At 40.6% G+C, this 12155-nt stretch overlaps 1 protein-coding gene across 3 annotated transcripts in view; it reads left to right on the top strand.

Moving 5' to 3' along the window:
* Positions 1-12155, top strand: part of Phf3 (PHD finger protein 3) — a 99473-nt gene that overhangs the window by 47285 nt on the left and 40033 nt on the right. The window lies entirely within an intron of this gene.

The following is a 12155-nucleotide window of genomic DNA, read 5'->3' as shown; positions in this document are numbered from 1 at the left end:
TTGAGCTTTGAACCTGGGTACTTAGGCTTCACAGGCAAGTGCTTAACCACTAAGTAATCTCTCCAGCCCCCACCGTTTCTTTCTTTCTTTTTTTTTTTTTTAAAAAAAAAAAAACAGTTTCATGCATGTGGCCTCATACTTAGTCAAGGCTGGCCTTGAACTCTGGAACCTCCTGCTTCTACCTCACCACTAAGACTGGTTTGAGAGAATTTTGTTTTGTTTTGTTTTTTTAGCCCAGGCTGACCTCTTTTGTAGTCTCAGGATGGGCTTGAACTCACAGCAGTCCTCCTACCTGGCTTCTTGAGTGCTGAGATGGAAGGCGTGTGCCACCATGGCCTGGCCCCAAGATCATTTTTAAAAACAAATTTGCTAGTATAAGCAATTTGAAAATAAAAATCGAGACTATATCATCTTACTATATAAATTTCTGCATCTCCAGAGGAAGTCACCATAACTCAATGGTTTTACTTATTTATTTGCCTTCATATCTTTTTTAATTTAATTTTTACTTGAGAGAGAATGAGAATGGGCACGCGAGGGCCTCCAGCCACTGCAAACAACTTCCAGATGCATGTGCCACCTTGTGCATCTGGCTTACGTGGTCGTGGGGCATTGAACTAAGGTTCTTTGGCTTTGCAGGGAAGTGCCTTAACTGCTAAGCTATTTCTTCAGCCCTGCCTTTATATCTTAATTAACACATATTGCTACCTTGTGATTATTCTGATATATATTTATCTCTTCACTTCCCACTCTCTATTTTTTTTTGTTCATTTGTCCCTATTACACCACACAAACTTACTAAAATAAGTACATTTCTTATCATGGCAGGGGCGGGGGGCTGGAGAGAGAGAGAATATGGGTACACCCACCAGGGCCTTCAGCCACTGCAAATGAACTCCAGATACAAGGGCCACCTTGTACATTTGGTTTACTTGGGTGCTGGGGAGTTGAACCTGGTCCTTGGGCTTTGAAGGCATGCACCTTAACTGTTAGGCCATCTCTCTAGCCTGGAGACAGAATTTTTCTAAAAAATATTGTTTTATTTATTTGCAAGGGAAGAGAGAGAGAAACTGATAGCATTAGGGCCTCCCACCATTGCAAACTAACTCCAGATGCATGGGCTACCTTTTGCGTCTGGATTTTCATGGGTACTGGGGAATTGAACCTGGGTCTTCATGCTTTGCAAGCCAGCAGCTTTAACCACCAAGCCATGGAGATAGAATTTTTAAGTCTTGGTGAATATGCTGAATTTTTCATACTGAATGGAAACATGGTTTGATTGGAAATAGAATTCAAGGTTGGAAACCATTTTTCCTTTGAAAATTTGAAATTTTTTCTTTCTAACAAGTGTTATTGGCAAGTTTATTCTGATTTTTTGGCTTTTTGATGTAGGGTCTCACTTTAGCTCAAGTTGGCCTGGAATTCACTATGTAGTCAAACTCACTCTAGTACTCAGATGTAGCAAAAGATTGCTACTCAGAGGTAGCAAAAGATTGCCACTCAGAGGTAGCAATCCTACTACCTCTGCCTTCTGAGTGCTAGGATTAAAGGCATGCTCTACCATGCCTAGCTTGCTCTCTCTGTCTTTTTTTTAATGTTACCTGCTTTGTTCTGGAAGCTTGTGGCAACTTTCTTTCAATTTCTACTTAACAAAAATTGTGCTGGAGAAATGGATCAGCAGTTACAGGCTCTTGCTTTCCAAGCCTGCTGGCCAGGGTGTGATTCCCCATTACCCATGTAAAGCTAGGTGCACACAGTAGGGCGTGCATTTAGAGTTAGTTTGCAGTGGCAGAAGGCCCTGACATGCCCATACTCATTCTTTCTCTCTCCATTGTAGATTATTAAAAACATTTCATGAAATTTATCTTCATATTTTGTATATTTTATGTATTAGGCTTTGGTAGCCATTAGACCCTGGAGTCTGCAAACAATTGCTCAACTCTGGGAATCTCTCTTGAATTATTTTAATGTTAATTTTTATTATTTTCTCAACTCTTGATTGTTTTCTGGAACTCTTGTTGTTCATAAGGTGTCAGATAATTGCCTCTCCATTTCCTTCTCCTATCTCTTCCTCCTCCTCTTCCTCCTTCCTTTTTTGCTTACTCTTCTTCCCTCTTGTTTTTCTTAACTTGCCGAAATTTTTGTACTCCTAATTTGCAGATATTCTTTTGTTTTAGGAATGGCCCTATAGGGAGCTTGGTTGTTGTTTTTTTTTTTTTTTTTTTTTTTGATGTAGGTTCTCACTCTAGCTCAGGCCAACTGGCTGACCTACTGACCTGGAATTCACTATGTAGTCTCAGGGTGGCCTCAAACTCATGGTGATCCTCCTGCCTCTGCCTCCAGAGTGTTGGGATTAAAGGTGTGCACCACCATTGCTTGGCTTTTTTCTGGTTTTTTGAGGTAGGGTCTCACTGTAGCCCAGGCTGACCTGGAATTCACTGTGTAGTGTCAGGGTGGCCTCGAATTCATGGTGATCCTCCTACCTCTCTCTACCTCCTGAGTGTTGGGATTAAAGCCATGCACCACCGTGCCCGGCCCTGTTTTTTCTATATATATAGCTTTTATCTTTACTAAGATACTCTAAAAATATTTTTAAAAGTTTTAAAAATCTTTAATACTTTGTTTTCTTCCTTTTGCATTTATTTATTTATTTATTTCAATTTTAAACTTTGTCTTATTTTAGAAAGTATTTTCAAAATGCTTTACCCTTGACTGTTGCTCATAGTTCAGGGTAGGGAATGAAAAATGAACCTATAAGCATATGGGCTTGCGTTATGAACTCTGAGTGTGTCTATATGAGCTGCTGTTACGAACTTTTGAGTGAGTGTATATAGGCTGGTGTTATGAACTCTGAGTATGTATATATGGGCTGGCTTTATGAACTCTCACCACATGCCAGGATTTAGATTGTCCTTATAGGCTCAATAGAATTTTTGGTACTCTTTGAGTGAACCTGATGGGAACATCTCAGCTTTAAATCTCTGAGTCTCACAAATTTAAGCATATTGTACTGCCACTCTCAACTATGTCTTAGGTTTCCTAGGCTAGAAACCCTTTCTTATTTCTGTCCAGATGATAAGCCACCAGTTTTGGGTAGTGTGTTAATGGTGTTGGATTTGTCTCATTGGGTTTCCCATATCACTCATTTTTTAATTTTTTGTTTTTTCGAGGTAGGGCCTCACTTTAGCTCAAGCTGACCTGGAATTTAGTATGTATTCTCAGGGTGGCCTTGAACTCACAGCAATCCTCCTTCCTCTGTCTCCTGAGTGCTGGGATTAAAGGCATGTGCCACTACTCCCAGCTCATCGTATTAATAATTTCTTAATTGTTTTTATTTGAATTAAAAATTTGTCACTTGTTTTCTCCCTTGTTGTTCATTTTCTTTTGGATTAATAGCTTTTCAAGAAAGATCTTTTACTATAGCTAAAATAGGGTTTTCGAAAGTCAATTACTTGCATTTATTTGCCTCATCATTATTTCCTTGATTTTATTTTTTTTAATACTAACCCCCCCGTTGAGCCAGGATTCTAACTAAGGTAGTTGTTATTTAGAGGAGAAAATGCTGGATTCAAGGTAGGGTCTCACTCTAGCCCAGGCTGACCTGGATTTCACTATGTAGTCTCAGGGTGGCCTTGAACTCACGGTGATCCTCCTACCTTTCCTGAGTGCTGGGATTAAAGGCGTGCACCACCACACCCAGCCAATATCCTACCAGTGTGTGCCACTACAGCCGGCGTTTCTTTTATTTCATAATTTATTATTAGAAGATAATTTTTGCCGGGCATGGTGGTGCATGCCTTTAATCCCAGCACTTGGAAGGCAGAGGTAGGAGGATCACTGAGAGGTAGGGGTCACCCTGAGACTACATAGTTAACTCCAGGTCAGTCTGAGCTAGAGTGAAAGATGAGAGAGAGATGGCTTACTGGTTAAGGTGCTTACCTGCAAAGCCAAAGGACCCAGGTTCAATTTCTCAGGACCCATGTAAAGCCAGCTGCACAAGATGGCACATACATCTGTAATTTGTTTACAGTGATTAGAGGCCTTGGAGTGCCCATTCTTGTTCTCTTTGTCTGTCTCTCTCTCAAATAATAAAGGATATCTTCAGAGTTGAAAATGCTACTCTCATAATTTTTAACAACCGCTAGGATGCTAAACAATTCTTTATTATTTATTACTGCTTAATGAATGTTAAAGGTTCTTCATTTATTTAATTCTAGGATGAATAGAGTTCATTGAAATAAGGGTACACAATGCCGGGCATGGTGGTGCATGCCTTTAATCCCAGCACTTAGAAGGCAGAGGTAGAAGGATAGCCTAGAGTTCCAGGCCATCCTGAGATTATGTAATGCATTTCAGGTCAGCCTGGGCTAGAGCAAAACCCTATCTTGAAAACCCAGGAAAAAGTGGGGGGGTACACAAAGTAACAGATTTCCTTATCTCATGGGCCTTTTTTTTAAAAGCCATATATATTTTAAAATTAATTTACTTATTTATTTAAGAGAGAGGCAGAGAAAGAGGCAGATAGAGAGAGTGAGTATGGGCATGCCAGGACCACCTGCCATGGAAAACAAACTCCAGACACATGCACAACATTGTGCATCTGGCTTTATGTGGGTACTGGAGAATCAAATGCAGTCCATTAGGCTTTCTTTGCAAGCAAGTGCCTTTAACTGTTGAGCCAACTCTCAAGTCCTCTCATGGGTCTCTTTCTAATTTTAAGATCTATACCCATACTCCTCCATAAATACACATATATAAAAATTAGAATCTATAAGCTAGGATCCATATGTGAGAGAAAGTATATGGTATTTGTCTTTATGAGCCTGGGTTACTTTTTTAAATATATGTAACATTTTCCATTTCCATCTGTTTTCCAGGCTGACCTGTAATTCACTATGTAGTCTCAGGGTGGCCTAGAACTTACAGTGATCCTCCTACCTCTGCCTCCCCCAAGTGCTGGGATTAAAGGCGCACAACACCATGCTTGGCTTTTTTTGTTCATTTTTGTTTATTGATTTGGAAGTAGTGGAGGGGGGAGGGGAGAGGAGAGAGAGCGAGAGCGAGAGAGAGAGAGAAAATGGGCATACCAGGGCCTCCAGCCACTGCAAAGGAACTTCAGATGCATGTGCCCACTTGTGTTTACGTGGGTCCTGGGGAATCCAGCCTCGAACTGGGGTCCTTAGGATTCACAGGCAAGCACTTAAACGCTAAGCCTATGCCCCATGCCTGTCTTTTTTGAAGTTGATATTGACAGCTTCTATAAGTATAGACAATGAACCATGATAATTCCCGTTCCTCACCCCCATTGTTTCCCCATTAAATCCACCCTTCATTGAATCTCTTCTTTTGAATTAGTCTCTCTCCTGTTTTGATGTCATCATTTTCTTTTCCTTATACTATGCAGGTCTTATGTAGGTAGTATCAGATATTATGAGGTCATGAATGCCACAGTCACTTCATGTCTACAATACAGTATCTCTTCCCTCCTTTCTTTTGGCTTTTTTATTCTTTCCACCACCACTTCTACAGAGGTCATTGAGCCTGAAGGGTGTGATAGAGATGTCTCAGTGTTGAACACAACACTCTCACCATTTATTTATTTATTTATCTTTGTGGTGATAGGGTCTCTAGCACAGGCTGACCTGGAATTCATTATATAGTCACAAGCTAGCCTTGAACTCATAGTGATACTCCCACTTCTCTGAGTGGGATTAAAGGTATGCATCACCGCACCTGGCTTCTTTTTAGCACTTCGATGACTTCTGAGTCTCCTAGTGTCACCACCATTTGAAAAGATAAGCTTCTCTAACCAAAAGTGAGAGTGGCATTAATATATGGGCATAAACTTAAGTATCTAGAGAGCAGGTTGCTGGGCATGTATCTTCCTCCCACCTCTCCCAGGGCTTATGACCTTCCTAGCGTAGACTTTTGACTAGGTTTTCAGGACCAATCATGAATTTCCTCCTAGAGAAAGGGCCTCAAATCCAATCAGAGATCATCTTTTGAAATGATCATGTATGAAATTTTTGTCCTTCAGTCCACTACATGGTTTATTTCATGTATTGATTTGCACGTTTTAACTGTCCATGTATCTGTGCAATTAAAAATCCACTTCATGTGGGTGATTAATCTTTTTGCTGTGTTCCTGCATTCTATTTGCCGATATTTTGTGGAGAAATTTTGCATCTAAGTTATTGGTCTGTGGTGGTGTTCTTTTTCTTTTCTCCTTTGGTTGTGTATTGATCTGCTTTTTGTATCAGGGTAATAATGCTGGCTTCATCAAAGGAGCTTGGTAGTGTTACTTCCTTTTCTATATAAAGTAGTTTGAAAAGCATTGGTATTAGTTCTTCCGCAAAGATCTGGTAAATTTCACAGTGAATCCTTCTTGGCCTGGACATTTTTTATTTGGGAGATTAATTGCCTTTCTCCCCTTCCATGTTTAAGTGATTTATCTTATCCTGGCTTAATTTTGGGAGGTCTTAGATACTCTGTAAATTTATTTCTTTTACATTTTTCAATTTAGTAGATTTTTTTCTTTCTTTCTTTCTCTCTCTCTCTCTCTCTTTTTTTAACGAGGCACGGTCTCACTCTAGCCAAGGCTGACCTGGAATTCACTATATAGTCTCAGGCCTTGAACTCACGGTGATCCTCCTACCTCTGCCTCCCAAGTGCTAGGATTAAAGGCGTGTGCCACCACGCCTGGCTTAGTAGACTTTTTAAGGTATGTCATTTTCTGAATTTCACTAGTATCTCTTGTAATGCCTCTTTTTCATCTCTAGTAATTTAGGTCTTCTCTTTTGGTTAGTTGCAGTGAGGGTTCATCAATCTTGTTTATTAAGTCAAATAACCAGTGCTTCATTTCATTGATTCTTTGTATTGCTCTTTTGATTTTATTTCATTTCTTCCCTGACCTTCATTATTTCTTGTCTACTAAATTTTGGATTGGCTTGTAATTCTTTTTCCAAGGCCTTAAGGTACAGCATTAAGTTATTTATTTGTGACCTCTCTACTTTTACTTCGTTTAGGTACTTAAAAGTATAAATCCCTCAAGCTGGAGAGATGGTTTGGTGGTTAAAAGTTCTTGCTTGCAGACCTGACACCCTGAGTTCCACTTCCTAGTTCTCATGTAAAGCCAGAAACACAAAGTAGCACATGCATCTGGAGTTTATTTGCTATGGCAAAAGGCCCTTATGTACCCATTCTCTCTCTCTGTTTCAAATAAAGAAAGATATCTTAAAATATTAAGTCTCCCTCTGTGTTGGTTTGAGTCAGATGTCACCCATAAACTCATAAACTCATGTGTTCTGAATGCTAGGTTTCCCTGCTGGTGGCAGTTTGGGAATTGGAGCCTCCTGGAGTTGATGTTGAGGATGGGCTTATGGGGGTTATAGCCAGCTTCCTCTTGCTCTGGTGTTCGGCTCTACTTTCCTGCCGCTGTTGGCTAGGTGGTGACGTCCAGCTGTAATGGGTGTTTTGGAGTTTAGGAAAAGTCCATACCCTGAATTTGTGTCTGTTCTTAACAAAGAACTGGGGTAAAACAAGGCTAAAGAGGATAGTGTATTAAGTATTACATTTATTCAGGGAGGGAAAGGCTGCAAACTAAGGGAAGGGGGAATGGATACACCAATATGAGAGCCCATGTGAGAGTTGAATGTGGGCCAGGAAGAAACCTAAAAAGGGTTTTAGAAAGAGGTTAATGAGGAAATAGAGAAGAAAAGTGCAGAGAACTCCTGCCATGTGGAAGGCAGGAGGGGGTGGGAGTAAGAGTCAGGATTGAGATTCTCCCCCCAATTTCAGCCCAGACAGGCTGAGACAAAGGGACCTTACCAGAACAGGACCTGGAAGTTCAGGAGAGGCGAGAAACCAACAAGAGACCTTGTCCACCTGGCATGCATCTACTTAAAACCTTGTGGTGGTGGGCTTTACTTTTAGTCTGAGACTGAGAGAGCTGATTTGCCTGGTCTAGGGGCTGGCTCAACAGAAGCAAGGGCAGACCCACAGCATTCATGCTATTCACTTTTGGGGCCCAGTCACCCTAACTGCCTCAAAGCCTCTGCTCATGGCACATTTTCCTCTTCCATCATGGAGCTTCCCTTTGAGCCTGTAACCCACAATAACCCCTTTCCTCCTTCAAACTGCTTTTGGTTGGGTACTTTGTGCCAGCAGCATAAAGCTAACTGCAATACCCTCTTAGGACTGCCTTCATTCTATCTCAGGGATTTTTTTGTGCTATTTGTATTATCATTGGAGTCTAAATTTTTTATTTCCTTCTTAATTTCTTCAGTGACCCAATACTGTATTGTTTGATTTCTCTTGTTTAGAATCTGTTAATTTTTAGTTTTATTCCATTGTGATCACATAGAGTACAGGAATTATTTTAATTTTCCTGTGCTAAGGTTTGCCTTGAGCCAGGTATAATTGTGTACACCTTTAATCCCAGCACTCGAGAGGCAGAGGTAGGAGTATAGCTTGAGGTCAAGGCCAGGCCTAGACTACAAAGTGAATTCTAGGTCAGCCTGGGTTAGAGTGAGATCCTATCTTGAAAAATAAAAAAAAGAAAGAAAAGAAAAGTAAGAAAGATAGATTTGCTTTGTGCTCTAGTACATGAATTTTTTTTTAGAGGGAGTACCATGTGCTGCTGAACAGAACAGAATGTATATTTTGCAGCATTGGGAGGGAATGTTCCATAGATACCTGTTAGTTGTATTTGTTCTATAATGTCATTTAATCCAGATGTTTCTCTGTTTATTTTTTCCGTAACCTATCAGTTGGTGAGACTAGGGTATTGAAGTTGCCCTCTTACATTGTGTTTGGGTTATCTGGATTTTATTTTTTATTTATCTATTTTATTAGTTTTTTATTCTGTAAGTACAGGCAGTTTGGTACCATTATTAGGCTCATCCATGACCTACCCCTTCCCATTGGCCCCTCCTTGTTGAGGTATATGGGTCGTGCATTGTGGGGTTAGCCCACAGTTATTGGTATGATACATGTCTCTGTATATCATGACCCAACATGTGGCTCTGACATTCTTTCCGCCCCCTCTTCCACAAAATTTCCCTGAGCCATGTTGGGTTCATTTTTGGTCTGCTTCAATGATGAGGTGTTGAGGGCCTCTGGGGCTCTGGCTCTCTGATTTAGTAGACCCCCTAAGAAAATGAGGGAGAAAGGTAACTAATATATAGGAATTAGAGAGGTGAGAGAGAGGGAGGGAGAGGGAGGGAGGGAAGATGTAGAGGATTTAGGTTAGACTTGATCCTACCCTCTCCAGTGTCTTATAGTTCAGGTGTTTCCTGTAAGGGCTTGGTGAAAGTTCAGCCATTTGGTCTACCTTTTAGGAAGTAGAATTTTATGGTACCATTGCCGTTTGGGTCTAGATTAGTGTTTCCCACCCCTTCGATACCCTTCCCTCCCTCCCCATCCCTCCTAATGTCTAGTCCATGAAATGCTTGCTGGGTATGTAAGGTATCTTGGGTAGAGTCAGGTTAGGTGCTGTAGATGAGTGAGACTATGTGGCGACTTTTTTTCTGTAATTGGGTAAGTTCACTGAGAATGATCTGTTCCAGGTTCAACCATTTTTCCTCAAATTTCTTTGTGTCATTTTTTCTTACTGCTGTATAGAATTCCATTGTGTAGGTATACCACATCTTAGTTATCCATTCTTCTAGTGATGGACATCTGGATTGATTCCAGCTTTTAGCTGTTACGAATTGAGCCGCTACAAACATGGTTGAGCAAATCTCTCTGGCTTGTGGTTTGAAGGTTTTAGGGTAGATGCCCAGTAAGGGAATAACTGGGTCTGTTGGTATCTCTATAGTTAGCTTTTTCAGGAGTCTCCATATTGCTTTCCAAAGTGGTTGTACCATTCTACATTCCCACCAACAGTGGATGACCTCGCCAGCATTTATTTTTGTTTGATTTTTTGATGTTTGCTATTCTTATTGGGGTGTAGTGCTTGTTTAATAAAATTGGGTGTGATATGGGAAGCTAAGATTCATAGAACTGGTACCAGAGACTAAGTAGAGAATCAGTTTGTTTTCGTGCTGGTGTGGGCTCAGAGGAATCTATTCCAAAGCCTGGATTCTGATTCTTGGTGGTTTGGAGCATATATACCTTATCTTGAACTATTTCTTTTTAACTATTTATTTATTTGCAAGCAGAGAGAGAGAGACTGGGAGAAGAGAGACAGAATAGGCACCCCAGGGCCTCTAGCCATTGCAAATGAACTCAAGGTGCATGCACCCCCTTGTGCATCTAGCTTACCTGGGTACCAGAGCATCAAACCTGGGTCCTTTGGCTCTACAAGCAAGCACCTTAACTGCTAAGCCATCTCTCCAGCCCTTGGGCTAATTTTTATCATTGTTAATTCTCATAGCTCAAAGCCCCAGCCTAGTACCAGAGACCTTGAGTATGAAATAGGCAAATTTTACAGAAACAGAAAAAATGGTTAGTTAGCAGACAGGTGCCTGTACCTGTGCTGTGGAGATAAAAAGAAGCACAAAATGATTTACAGTAGGAGCTACAATCCGTATCATGGCCTCAAAGCAGTTCACAAACTACAGTGTAAGGGCTTCTCAGTTTCCACTTCCCAGTTTTCATCTCAGGTACACTCATTTTCATTACATATATGTTGAGAATTTTGTCTTGTTGGATTTTTCCTTTAATCAATATAAAGGGACCTTCTTTGTCTCTATTTTAACAGGGTTATGGGGGGTTCTGGAGAAGTTCTTGAACCCCAATCCCTGAGTTCATGTCTGTTTTCTAACCCAAGAATTGGATAAACAAGACTGAGAAAGATAGTTATTAAGCTGTTACATTTTATTTAGGAATATACGAGGGAGAGGGAAGATTCATGAACTGAGGAAGGGAAAATGGATACATGCACGTGGCCTGAGAACCCATGTGGGAAGTGAGCATGTGCCTAAAATATGAAGGGGGATTTAGAGAGTTCAAAAGTGAGAATGGAGGAAGGGACGAGTGAAAAGAGGGTACCAACACATGGTGTATCCTTATAAAACATGTTAATAATAATAAACACTTAAAAATGAGCAGAAAGTGCCAAGAGCTCTAGCCGTGTACAGGCAGAGAAACCAAGTGGGAGTAGGGTTGGCCTTCTAGGACCTGGAAGTTTGGGAGAGCCCAGGAGCCAGCTAAGAGGGGCCTGCCCACCTGGTGTCTACTTATAACCTTATTGTGGTGGGCCTTACCTTCAGGATCAGATGAGGCAGAGTGAGAGCTGATTGGTCTGGGCTAGGGACTGGCTCATAAAAAGGCCACGACTTCAAGTTTTGGGGCTGAGTTTAACCAATCACAATGCCAGGATCAGATTTAAATTCTAGGAAAGAGGAATTCCATCCCATGAGGGGCTCAGGTTGTTTATGGGAAAACAGGTATAGGGAACTTTTTTAGTCAAGAGATATGGAGAGGGAGATCCTTCTCTGATTTCTAGTGAAGTGGAGATTACAAGGGCAGACTTAAGAACATTTCTGCTTTTTGTGTTCTAGGACCCATTCCCGAAACTACTTAAGCTACTTGACTCGAAGTCTATCCTATTAGATGTTAGAATAGCAACACGTGCTTGTTTCTTTAGACCCATTTACTTATACCATTTTTGATCCTTTTACCCTAATATGTCTGTGCTTTTTGGAAAGGTGACTTGGGTGGAGGAAATGAAAATAAAGATCCTGCCTTTCAGTCCATTTTTCTAGTCTGTGTCTTGGTTGGGGCATTGAGACCATTGATTCTCAGAGTAATCATTGAAAGGTATATATTCTTGCCATTCTTGATTTTGTAGCACTCGATATTTTTTCTATGCCTCTGGCATTAACTATATTATTCAAGCACAGTTTCTTTGCTGTGGTCTCATGAATATGCCTTTCCTTCTTTCATCTGAAGGATCCCTTCATGTATTTTTTATTAAACTGGCTTAGTGGTCATGCATTCCTTTAGCCTTTTTTTTTTTTTTTTAAATCATGGCAAGTTCTTTTTTCCTTTATTTATAGGTAGCTTTGCAGTTGTTGTCTTTTAGCATGTTGGGTATCTCATTCCATGATCCTCTGGCTTTTAATGTGTATGTATCTGTGGTTGCTCTGATGAGTTTGTCTTTATAAGTGACTTAGGTACTGTTACTGCTTTCAGTATATGTTCTTTTGTCA

This window comes from Jaculus jaculus, chromosome 8, assembly GCF_020740685.1.
Source record: "Jaculus jaculus isolate mJacJac1 chromosome 8, mJacJac1.mat.Y.cur, whole genome shotgun sequence".
Classification (NCBI taxonomy): domain Eukaryota; kingdom Metazoa; phylum Chordata; class Mammalia; order Rodentia; family Dipodidae; genus Jaculus; species Jaculus jaculus.
The sequence above is the reverse complement of the archived record's forward strand: the minus strand, read 5'-3'. Positions and strand labels throughout refer to the sequence as shown.